General features: G+C 36.8%; 1 pseudogene; it reads left to right on the top strand.

The window, feature by feature from the left end:
• Window positions 1-4,736, top strand: part of LOC143645599 (GTPase NRas pseudogene) — a 15,264-nt pseudogene extending 10,528 nt beyond the window's left edge.
• Window positions 4,737-12,787: the final 8,051 nt, after the last annotated feature.

The raw sequence follows: 12,787 nt of genomic DNA, 5'->3' as shown, positions 1-12,787 counted from the left end.
TATCAATGATTTGTTCTATACTTGACACATTCAGAGGAAACCAGAGTAAAACTATTCTTCGTTCTTTGCATTATTCTATCCCCAAAAAGTAACATTAATTAAAGTGCACGTAAGTCAAACAGGTATAATAAATATTAAGGGAATCTATGAAAAAATAGAAAACAGAATGTATAATTATCAGCAAGAGGTAGAAAGAAAAAAAATTATTAAAAAGTGGTCTAATTATGTAAGAAAGCATAAAAATCATAGGATACATTTTAGTAGTACAATATAAGCTGATGGAAAGTAAACCGAAGAGTCAATGTTCACAATAAAATATGAAACTCACTGTCCTAGTTTGCTAGCTGCTGGAATGCAATATACCAGAAATGGAATGGCTTTTAAAAGCGTGAATTTAATAAGTTGCTAGTTTACAGTTCTAAGACCCAGAAAATGTCCCAATTAAAGCAAGTCTATAGAAATGTCCAATCAAAGGTATCCATCCAGGGAAAGATACCTTGGTTCAGGAAGGCCGATGAAGTTCAGGGTTTCTCTCTCAAGTGAGAAGACACTTGGTAATCATGACATCATCTGCTAGCTTCTTCTCCTGGCTTTCTCTTTCCCAAAGCTCCCTGGGAGATATTTATCTTCTTCATCTCCAAGGTCGCTGGTTGGTGGACTCTGCTTCTCATGGTTCTGTCATTCTGCTCTGCACTCTCTGAATCTCTTTCTTTCTCTAAAATGTTTCCTCTTTTATAGGACTCCAGAAACTTATCAAGACCCACCCAAATGGGTGGAGACATGTCACCACCTAATCCAGCTTAACATCCACACTTGATTAAATCACATCTCCAGGGAGATAATCTGATTACAGTTTCAAACATACAGTATTGAATAGGGATTATTATGCCCTCATGAAATGGGATTTAGATTAAACCATGGCTTTTCTAGCGGACATACATCCTTACAAATCAGCACACTCACTAATTAAACAAACTCAGTGAGCATGAAAGCACAAGGATAGACCTACGGATAATAGGCTCCAACTACACAATCCAATGTAAACTGCTACTCATATATCAATGTCAGAGAACAGAGAGTTTTACATTTTCATCACTATGAAAGATAAGATGGAAACTACAAAATGAGAAACAGAACAATACAAATTAATTACTTCAAAGGATCTAAAATAAAGATACAAGTGGAAGTAGACAAATCCATGATCATCAGGGGTATTTTTACATATTTCTCACAGTTTTTATTTATGAAACAATAAAAACTTGATCTGAAAAATAAATCAACCAGATTTTCCTAACAAAACTTTGCTTAGCTCAGGTCCATCACTTCTGAAAATATTTTCAGCACCATTGGATTCCACAACTTGTATGTCTCAGGAGGAAATGCCAAATTGGAGCAAGGGGTGGCCATGAAGTGAGTGGCTATGAAAATGTTCCATGAGGAAATGTATTACCTAGAAAGCCTAGAGATTTAAAAAGTATCTGCCCCTTATCACATGTGTTTTCACAGTAAATGTCCCGATCAGAGTATGGATGCTTCAAGTTTGGGAGCTGACCCAGTTTAGGTATGAAAAAGGATGAAGAAAGCATGTAAAACTGATGGCAACTTCCAAACCTTGTAAATCCGTGTTTATTGAACAGTTGTAATGTTGACCAAAATAAGAGAGTTACTTAGGACTGATCTAGTTTCCTAGTTGCCATAATGCAACATACCTGAACAGAGTGACTTTTAAAAAGGGAATTAATCAGATGCTAGTTTCTGTTCTAAGGCCAAGAAAATGTCCCAATTAAAAAAGTCTAAAGAAATGTTCAATCTAAGGTATCAAAGAAATATACCTTTTCGAGAAGGCTGATTAAGTTCAGGGTTTCTCTTAAGTGGAAGGGCACATGGTGAGCACAGTCAGAGCTTCTTTCTCATCTGGAGAGGCACGTGGTGAATACAGCATCATTTGCTAGCTTCTTCTCTCCTGGCTTCTGGTTTCATGAAGCTCCCCAGGAGGCATTTTCCTTCTTTACTACCAAAGGTTTCTGGTTCGTGGACTCTCTGCTTTGTGGTGCTGCAGCATTCTCTGCTCTCTCTGAATCTCTCATTCTCCAAAATGTTTCCTCTTTTATAGGACTCCAATAAACCGATCAAGACCCATCCAAATGGGTGGAGACATGTCATCACCTAATCCAGTTTAACAGCCACTATTGACTAAATCACATTATCCAGGGAGATGATCTGATCACAGTTTCAAACATACAGTATTGAATATGGACTAATCCACCTTTATGAAATGGGATTTTGATCAAAACATGGCTTATCTAGGGGTCATGCTTCCTTTCAGTCCAGCACAAGGACTCTATGCATATCACAAATAACATTGTTTTCTTTTCATTCTCTTAGCCATTACCACTGAGTCAACAGAGGCAAAGAAAAAGACCTAAAAAAGAGATTCACAGCATAAATCCAAATAAGAAATAAAATATGAAAAGCTTATATAATCAAATATGTATATACATATATACACTTAAATAAGTGTACATGTATAGCTGCATAGATTTATATGAAACATCAAAATGGAATCTATTTTTTAAGGAAAAGCAGTGATACTGAAAGAGTGGAGAAGAGGCATCATACTGGTGGGGACATATGTAGGATAAAAATAAAATCACCTGAAGGCTTTGGCATTTCAAAAGCCTTATGATTATACAGTGAGGATGAAATGAATGATTTCCTGGAGTCACAAGAACAACTTGCATGATTCAAGAAGAACTAGAAGACCTCTACAAACCAATCACAAATAATAAATTGAAACAGGCCTCAAAAAACCCCAATGAAGAAAATCCCAGAACCAGATAGCTTCATTGATAAATTCTACCAACCATTACAAGAAGAATTAGTACCAATCCCACCAAATTCTTCTGAATAGTTGAAGAGAGAACATTACCTAACTCAGTATATGAAGTCAACATCACCCTATTACCAAAGAGCCTGATATTGTACAAACAAAAGAAAATTGCAGAACAATGTCTCTAAAGAATATAGCTACAAAAATATTCAACCAAATACTTGCAAATCAAAGCAACTGTGCATTAAAAAATTACACACCACAATCGAGTGGGTTTTACCCTATGTATGAAGGAGTGGTTCAACCTAAGAAAATAAATTAATACAATACACCACACTTACAAATTGAAGTAGAAAAATAACATGACCTCCTGGTTGATGCAGAAAAGGCATTTGAAAAGTTCCAGCTTCCTTTCTTGACAAAAACCATTGAAAAGGTAGGAATAAAGTTCCTCAGCATGATAAAGTACTTGTATGAACAACCCACTGCTAACATCAAAATCAATGGGGAAAAACTGACAGCTTTCTATCTAAGATGGGGAACAAGGCAATGATGTCCACCATCACCACTGTTATTCAAATATGTGCTACAGATTCTAGCTAGAGCAATTTGGCAAGAAAAAGAAAAGTCAGGCAACTTGGAAAGAAAGAAATAAAACACTAACTTTTTGTAGACAAAATGACCCTATATTTAGAAAATCCTGGAAAGCCTACAACAAAACTACTGTCAGCAAAATGACAGGATGCCAGATCAACACACAAAAATCCATGATGTTTCTATATAATCATAATGAGCTATCTGAGGAGGAAATCAGGAAAAAAATCCATTGATACTAGCAAGCATTAAATAGCTAGTATTAAATAGCTAACAATTAACTTAAAGTGGTAATGAAAGAATTAAATAGCTAGTATTAAATAGCTAGCAATTAACTTAAAGTGGTAATGTTTCTGCATTTAGAAAAGTACAGAATATTGCTAGAAGAAATCAAAGAGCTAAAAACTGAAAGGACACTCTATGTTCATGGATTGGAAAGCTAGATGTCATTAAATTGTCAATTCTATGTAAATTGATCTACAGATTCAATGTAATACCAATCAGAATTCCAACAGTCAACTTGGCAGAAATGGAAAAGCCAATAATCAGATAGAATTGGAAGGGTAGGGGGGCCTTGAATAGCCAAAAATACCTTGAAAAAAGAAGAAAGTTGGAGAACACATGATTCCTGACTTTAAAGCATATTACAAAGTTACAGTGGCCAAAAGAGCATAGTACTGACCCACTCCCCAGTGGGGCCTGTTCATGGTGGTTCTGGGGTCTTCAGCATTTTTCCTGGTCTAGTCCTGAACCTGCCCAAAGTGGAGGTAGTGGAGCTTGAGATTCTTGCTGGTGTGAAATAATTGAGTAAAAACTGGTGGTGGTTGGAGCAGGTGGTGTTGGGAGAAGTGCACTGACAAAATCCAGAACCACTTTTTAGATGAGTACAATCTCATCATAGAAGATTCTTAATAAAAATAGGTGGTTATAGATGGTGAAAACTGTCTGTTGGATGTACTGGATACAGATGGACAAGAGGGGTACAGTGCCATGAGGGACCAACACATGAGGTCAGGTGAAGACTTCCTTTATGTGTTTGCCATCAAAAATAGCATGCCATTTGCAGATATTAACTCTGCAGGGAGAAGATTAAGTGAGTTAAAGATTCAGATGATGTGCCTATAGTGCTGGTAGGAAACAAATGTGATTTGTCAACAAAGACAGTTGACACAAACAATCCCATGAACTGGCCAAGAGTTATGGGATTCCATTCATGGAAACCTCAGCCAAGTCCAGATAGATTGTTAAAGATGCCTTATATATAGTGGTTAGAAAAATGTCAATACTGAATGACAAAACTCAACAGCAGTGATGATGGAACTCAAGGTTGTATGCAGTTGCCATGTATGGGGATGTAACAAGATACTTATAAATTTCTATCACCAGAAATGAGCCACATTCAAGTTACTCTGATGCTCGGTTCTGACTTCTCTGGGGGAAGTCAGAGAATATTCCTGTTGCTATCTTCAGTCTCACTGAGACGCTCCTAAACTTCCTCAACTCTCAGTAAATCAATATGTTATTCCTTATTTGAGAAGTTTTTAGAATAACTACCTTCTCACTTGGTTGTTTGACCAGAGAGATGCACTGCCTGTTACTCCCAAGTATTTTTCTGACCTGAGTGTCCTTTCCCCTATCCCACCCTCACCCTCTGCCACCCCAGGTTTTTCATCTGAAAAGCAGTTCATGCTCTGAAACAGAGAATCAAACTGTACACATGAAATTTTGCTGAAAACGGTGTGTTGAGCTCTAAAGAAGCAACTGTTGGGGACTTTTTTTTCCCTTTTTACTTTGAGCTCAGTATTGGGGAAAATGTCATAAATTAATCTTTTGCAGGAATATAGTTAATGTTACTGTTTGGTTGCTTTGTAATGTTTTTGGTTACATTCTGTAAAGTGGTATCTGCTCTGTATTCATGATTTTTTTATTCTAGCCTAGTCTTCTCAACTTTTGTGCAATTAAATTCAACTTTCATAATAAAGTGTCTTTTTCCAAAAAGACTTCCTTTACAGTGGACTTCCATTACCAGATTTCAGTGGAGTCAATGTTTCAAAAACCATTATGAAAATGAGTGAGGAAATATAAATATATATCAGTCTGTCCTTTGAGGTAAAGACACATCTATATGGTAACAGATGCCATTTCTTGCATGTATTAAGTTGGTCTTCCAGAGGCCTGTTTTTACGTTCTCCAAAGAGAAAGTTGAAACTGGAAATAGTTATGAATAATTTCTCTTAATTTTTATTTAATCTCCACATTTGTTTGTAGGTTACCTATATAAAGTATGCTATTTGTTTCTTCTGGCTTACTTATAAACATACACTCAGTGAAGTTCTACTTCTTTTCAAATCTGGGTCATACAAGAGCTCTATATTTGCAGTTGTTCAGATATTGTAAAAAAGTTGGTTGCAGTTTTATTTAACAGCTGTGAGCAATTATTTTCAAGTCTCAAATGCAATGTATTAACAGGCTTGATAATAATTAACATCTAATACAGGCAAACTCATTTTCACTGCATATCATGATATTTTGATGATGAATATATCTATTCCTCAATCTCCTTCTCATTGAATCCTGTGCCCCCTGCCCCACATGGATGGGTACTTGCTGAATTATTTCATTTAGGTAAAGTATGGTACTAATGAAACAAGAGCAGTTTCAAAACTTGAACAAGCCAGTTAGCATGACAGAGAGAGGAATTCTTCCACATTAGCATAGTGCATCAGTAATTCCAGCTAGTAGCTTTACCAGATGCACACTATAAACCCTGCAAGAAAAGAGACCAGTTAGCACAAATCTTTCACCATGATGTGGTGTACAAGGAGGGTCAATTTAGGATGCTTTATGAATAAAGTATTTAGATCTTTTAAAAGCCATGTACAAACTCTAAATTAACCCAACAGTTTTTCTCATTAAATATTTTTTCAGAATGATGCCTTAAATCAAAACTTTAAAAAAATTTTCTTTATACATGTTACCTGATGATGGATTTAAAACAGAAGTTAGTCTATATATCATAGAAAACCAAAGTTGATGAATTTGTTCAAGAAAAATAGTTTTTGAATTGAAATTGGTGTTAACAAAGGAAAAGAAATTATAAAATAGACCTGAATAACTTTTTTATTAATTAAAAAAATTAACTAACACGACATTTGGAAATCATTCCATTCTACATATGCATTCAGTAATTCTTAATATCATTACATACATGTATGATAATCATTTCTTAGTACATTTGCATCAATTTAGGAAAAGAACTAGCAAAACAACAGAAAAAGATATAGAATGATAATATAGAGAAAAAAATAAAAATAATAATAAAAATAAAAAACAGAAAAAATACGTAAAAAAAGAAAAAGAAAAAAGCAAAAAACACAAACAAACAAACAAAAACTATAGCTCAGATGCAACTTCATTCAGTGTTTTAACATAATTACATTACACTTAGGTAGTATTGTGCTGTCCATTTTTGAGTTTTTGTATCTAGTCCTGTTGCACAGTCTGTATCCCTTCAGCTCCAATTACCCATTATCTTACCCTGTTTCTAACTCCTGATGGTCTCTGTTACCAATGACATATTCCAAGTTTATTCTCAAATGTTGGTTCACATCAGTGGGATCATACCATATTTGTCTTTAAGTTTTTGGCTAGACTCACTCAGCATAATGTTCTCTATGTCCATCCATGTTATTACATGTTTCATAAGTTTATCTTGTCTTAAAGTTGCATAATATTCCATTGTATGTATATACCATGGTTTGTTTAGTCACTCGTCTGTTGATGGACATTTTGGCTGTTTCCATCGCTTTGCAACTGTAAATAACGCTGCTATAAACATTGGTGTGCAAATGTCTGTTTGTGTCTTTGCCCTTAAGTCCTTTGAATAGATACCTAGCAATGGTATTGCTGGGTCATATGGCAATTCTATATTCAGTTTTTTGAGGAACAGCCAAACTGCCTTCCACAGTGGTTGCACCATTTGACATTCCCACCAACAGTGGATAAGTGTGCCTCTTTCTCCGCATCCTCTCCAGCACTTGTGATTTTCTGTTTTGTTGATAATGGCCATTCTGGTGGGTGTGAGATGATATCTCATTGTGGTCTTGATTTGCATTTCTCTAATGGCAAGGGACATTGAGCATCTCTTCATGTGCCTTTTGGCCATTTGTACCTCCTCTTCTGAGAGGTGTCTGTTCAAGTCGTTTTCCCATTTTGTAATAGGGTTGGCTGTCTTTTTGTGGTTGAGTTGAACAATCTCTTTATAAATTCTGGATACTAGACCTTTATCTGATATGTCGTTTCCAAATATTGTCTCTCATTGTGTAGGCTGTCTTTCTACTTTCTTGATGAAGTTCTTTGATGCAAAAGTGTTTAATTTTGAGGAGCTCCCATTTATTTCTTTCTTTCTTCAGTGCTCTTGCTTTAGGTTTAAGGTCCATAAAACCGCCTCCAATTGTAAGTTTCATAAGATATCTCCCAACATTTTCCTCTAACTGTTTTATGGTCTTAGACCTAATGTTTAGATCTTTGATCCATTTTGAGTTAACTTTTGTATAGGGTGTGAGATACGGGTCTTCTTTCATTCTTTTGCATATGGATATCCAGTTCTCTAGGCACCATTTCTTGAAGAGACTGTTCTGTCCCAGGTGAGTTGGCTTGACTGCATTATCAAAAATCAAATGTCCATAGATAAGAGGGTCTATATCTGAGCACTCTATTTGATTCCATTGGTCGATATATCTATCTTTATGCCAGTACCATGCTGTATTGACCACTGTGGCTTCATAATATGACTTAAAGTCAGGCAGCGTGAGACCTCCAGCTTCGTTTTTTTTCCTCAAGATACTTTTAGCAATTCGGGGCACACTGCCCTTCCAGTTAAATTTGCTTATTGGTTTTTCTATTTCTGAAAAATAAGTTGTTGGGATTTTGATTGGTATTGCATTGAATCTGTAAATCAATTTAGGAAGAATTGACATCTTGACTATATTTAGTCTTCCAATCCATGAACATGGTATGCCCTTCCATCTATTTAGGTCTTCTGTGATTTCTTTTAACAGTTTTTTGTAGTTTTCTTTGTATAGGTCTTTTGTCTCTTTAGTTAAATTTATTCCTAAGTATTTTATTCCTTTATTTGCAATTGTGAATGGAATTCGTTTCTTGATTTCCCCGTCAGCTTGTTCATTGCTAGTGTATAGAAACGCTACAGATTTTTTAATGTTGATCTTGTAACCTGCCACTTTGCTGTACTCATTTATTAGCTCTAGTAGTTTTGTTGTGGATTTTCCCAGGTTTTCGATGTATAGTATCATATCATCTGCAAACAGTGATAGTTTTACTTCTTCTTTTCAAATTTTGATGCTTTGCATTTCTTTTTCTTGTTTAATTGCTCTGGCTAGAACCTCCAACACGATGTTGAATAACAGTGGTGATAATGGACATCTTTGTCTTGTTCCTGATCTTAAGGGGAAAGTTTTCAATTTTTCCCCATTCAGGATGATATTAGCTGTGGGTATTTCATATATTCCCTCTATCATTTTAAGGAAGTTCCCTTGTATTCCTATCTTTTGAAGTGTTTTCAACAGGAAAGGATGTTGAATCTTGTCAAATGCCTTCTCTGCATCAATTGAGATGATCGTGTGATTTTTCTGCTTTGATTTGTTGATATGGTGTATTACATTAATTGATTTTCTTATGGTGAACCATCCTTGCATACCTGGGATGCATCCTACTTGGTCATGATGTATAATTCTTTTAATGTGTTGTTGGATACGATTTGCTAGAATTTTATTGAGGATTTTTACATCTATATTCATTAGAGAGATTGGTCTGTAGATTTCTTTTTTTGTAATATCTTTGCCTGGTTTGGGTATGAGGGTTATGTTGGCTTCATAGAATGTATTAGATAGCTTTCCCTCCACTTTGATTTTTTTGAAGAGTTTGAGGAGAGTTGGTACTAATTCTTTCTCGAATGTTTGATAGAATTCACATGTGAAGCCGTCTGGTCCTGGACTTTTCTTTTTAGGAAGTTTTGAATGACTGATTCAAAATCTTTACTTGTGATTGCTTTGTTGAGGTCATCTATTTCTTCTTGAGTCTAAGTTGGTTGTTCATGCCTTTCCAGGAACCCGTCCATTTCATCTACATTGTTGTATTTATTAGTGTAAAGTTGTTCATAGTATCCTGCTATTACCTCCTTTATTTCTGTGAGGTCAGTGGTTATGTCTCCTCTTCCATTTCTGATCTTATTTATTTGTGTCCTCTCTCTTCTTCTTTTTGTCAATCTTGCTAAGGGCCCATCAATCTTATTGATTTTCTCATAGAACCAACTTCTGGTTTTGTTGATTTTCTCAATTGTTTTCATGTTCTCAATTTCATTTATTTCTGCTTTAATCTTCATTATTTCTTATTTCTTTCCTTTTGCTTGCTTTGGGGTTATTTGCTGTTTTTCTCCAGTTCTTCCAAGTGGACAGTTAAATCCTGAATTTTTGCCTTTTGTTCTTTTCTGAAATAGGCATTTAGGGCAATAAATTTCCCGGTTAGCACTGCCTTTGCTGTATCCCACAGGTTTTGATATGTTGTGTTTTCGTTTCCATTCCCCTCGAGATATTTACTAATTTCTCTTGCAATTTCTTCGTTGACCCACTCGTTGTTTAATAGTGTGTTATTGAGCCTCCACGTATTTGTGAATTTTCTGGCACTCTGCCTATTATTGATTTCCAACTTCATTCCTTTATGATCCGAGAAAGTTTTGTGTATGATTTCAATCTTTTTGAATTTGTTAACACTTGCTTTGTGATCCAGCATATGGTCTATCTTTGAGAATGTTTGATGAGCACTTGAGAAAAAGGTGTATCCTGCTGTTGTGGGATGTAATGTCCTACAAATGTCTGTTAAGTCTAGCTCATTTATTGTAATATTCAAATTCTCTATTTCTTTATTGATCCTCTGTCTAGATGTTTTGTCCATTGATGAGAGTGGGGAATTGAAGTCTACAACTATTATGGTATATGTGTCTATTTCCCTTTTCAGTGATTGCAGTGTATTCCTCACATATTTTGGGGCATTCTGGTTCAGTGGGTAAATATTTATGATTGTTATGTCTTCTTGTTTAATTGTTCCTTTTATTAGTAGATACTATCCTTCTTTGTCTCTTTTAACTGTTTTACATTTGAAGTCTAATTTGTTGGGTATTAGTATAGCTACTCCTGCTCTTTTCTGGTTGTTATTTGCATGAAATATCTTTTCCCAACCTTTCACTTTCAACCTATGTTTATCTTTGGGTCTAAGATGTGTTTCCTGTAGACAGCATATAGAAGGATTCTGTTTTTTAATCCATTCTGCCAGCCTATGTCTTTTGATTGGGGAATTCAGTCCATTGACATTTAGTATTATTACTGTTTGGATAATACTTTCCTCTAACATTTTGCCTTTTGTATTATATATGTCATATCTGGTTTTCCTTCTTTCTACACTCTTCTCCATACCTCTCTCTTCTGTCTTTTCATATCTGACTCTAGTGCTCTGCCGGGATAGCCGCAGCCGGGCTGCTTCGCGGCCAGAACCCTGGGTGAGAGGGGGCGAGCTCGCTGGGTGTAAACCTGAGGTAAGCAGAACCTAGCCGTCTCAGCTAGGGGACTGAAGGACTTGAGCCAAAGGCCAATTAATCAGCACAAAGCTTTTTTATTGTTACATTGTATAAGCTATAAGTACTGAGGGGGCTCAAGTGCACAAAAGACCCCAAGGCTTCAGGGAGCTCAGGTTATATACAGTTGCACAGGGGGAGGAGTAGGGGAGAGGGTAGGGGGTTTGGAGAGCCAATTACACAAGCTAAAAGGTAGTTGCTAGGCAAGGGCGGCAGAAGAGGGTTAGAGGCAAGGACAGAATAACAGGAAGGCTTGTAGTTTTGAGATAAGCTACTGAGATGGGAGGTTTACGATGAGAGGGGGAAGGGAGAACAGTGAGTTAGGCTACAGACATGAGAGGCAGGGAGAGAATACGGAAATGATTAAAAAGATTTTTTAAGTATGGTTAGGCTCCAATCCCTGAGAAATATGCCACAGTGCTCCCTTTAGCATTTCTTGCAGAGCTGGTCCCTTGGTCACAAATTTTCTCAGTGACTTTTTGTCTGAAAATATTTTAATTTCTCCCTCATTTCTGAAGGACAATTTTGCTGGATATAGAAGTCTTGGCTGGCAATTTTTCTCTTTTAGTAATTTAAATATATCATCCCACTGTCTTCTAGCTTCCATGGTTTCTGCTGAGAAATCTACACATAGTCTTATTGGGTTTCCCTTGTATGTGACGGATTGTTTTTCTCTCGCTGCCTTCAAGATCCTCTCTTTCTCTTTGACCTCTGACATTCTAACTAGTAAGTGTCTTGGGGAACGCCTATTTGTGTCTAATCTCTTTGGGGTGTGCTGCACTTCTTGGATCTGTAATTTTAGGTCTTTCATAAGAGTTGGGAAATTTTCAGTGATAATTTCTTCCATTAGTTTTTCTCCTCCTTTTCCCTTCTCTTCTCCTTCTGGGATACCCACTACACATTTATTTGTACGGTTCACATTGTCCTTGAGTTCCCTGATACCTTGTTCAAATTTTTCCATTCTTTTCCGGATAGTTTCTGTTTCTTTTTGGAATTCAGATGTTTCATCTTCCAAATCACTAATTCTATCTTTTGTTTCTTTAAATCTGTCGTTGTAGGTATCCATTGTTTTTTCCATCTTTTCTACTTTATCTTCCACTTCCATAAGTTCTGTGATTTGTTTTTTCAGTTTTTCTATTTCTTCTCTATGTTCAGCCCATGTCTTCTTCATGTCCTCCCTCAATTTATCGATTTCGTTTTTGAAGAGGTTTTCCATTTCTGTTCATATATTCAGCATTAGTTGTTTCAGCTCCTGTATCTCATTTGAACTATTGTTTTCTTCGTTTGACTGGGCCATATGTTCAATTTTCTGAGCGTGATCTGTTATCTTCTGCTGGCGTCTGGGCATTTAGTCAGATTTCCCTGGGTGTTCGACCCCACAGGTTGAAAGATTTTTCTGTGCAATCTCTGGGTTCTGTTTTTCTTACCCTGCCCAGTAGGTGGCGCTCGTGGCACGCGTTTGTCTATGGGTTCCACCAGTGAAAGTTGCTGTGGGTCCTTTAACTCTGGAAAATTCTCACCGTAGGGGAGGTTTGGCAGCCGAAGCGTCTTGGAAGAATGCTAGCCGGCCTGGGGTTCCGAATGCGGGGAGGGTCGCCGGCCGCCGCAGCACGGGAGAGCGTCCGGCCGAATTAGCTAGTCGGCCCGGGGCACCAAGCGTGGCGGGAGGGCGCCAGCTGTCGCAGCCCGGGAGAGTGCACTATTCCCAGCCAACGGGG

The sequence above is a fragment of the Tamandua tetradactyla genome, chromosome 9, assembly GCF_023851605.1.
Source record: "Tamandua tetradactyla isolate mTamTet1 chromosome 9, mTamTet1.pri, whole genome shotgun sequence".
NCBI classification, from domain to species: domain Eukaryota; kingdom Metazoa; phylum Chordata; class Mammalia; order Pilosa; family Myrmecophagidae; genus Tamandua; species Tamandua tetradactyla.
This window is presented reverse-complemented; position numbering and strand designations above follow the sequence as displayed.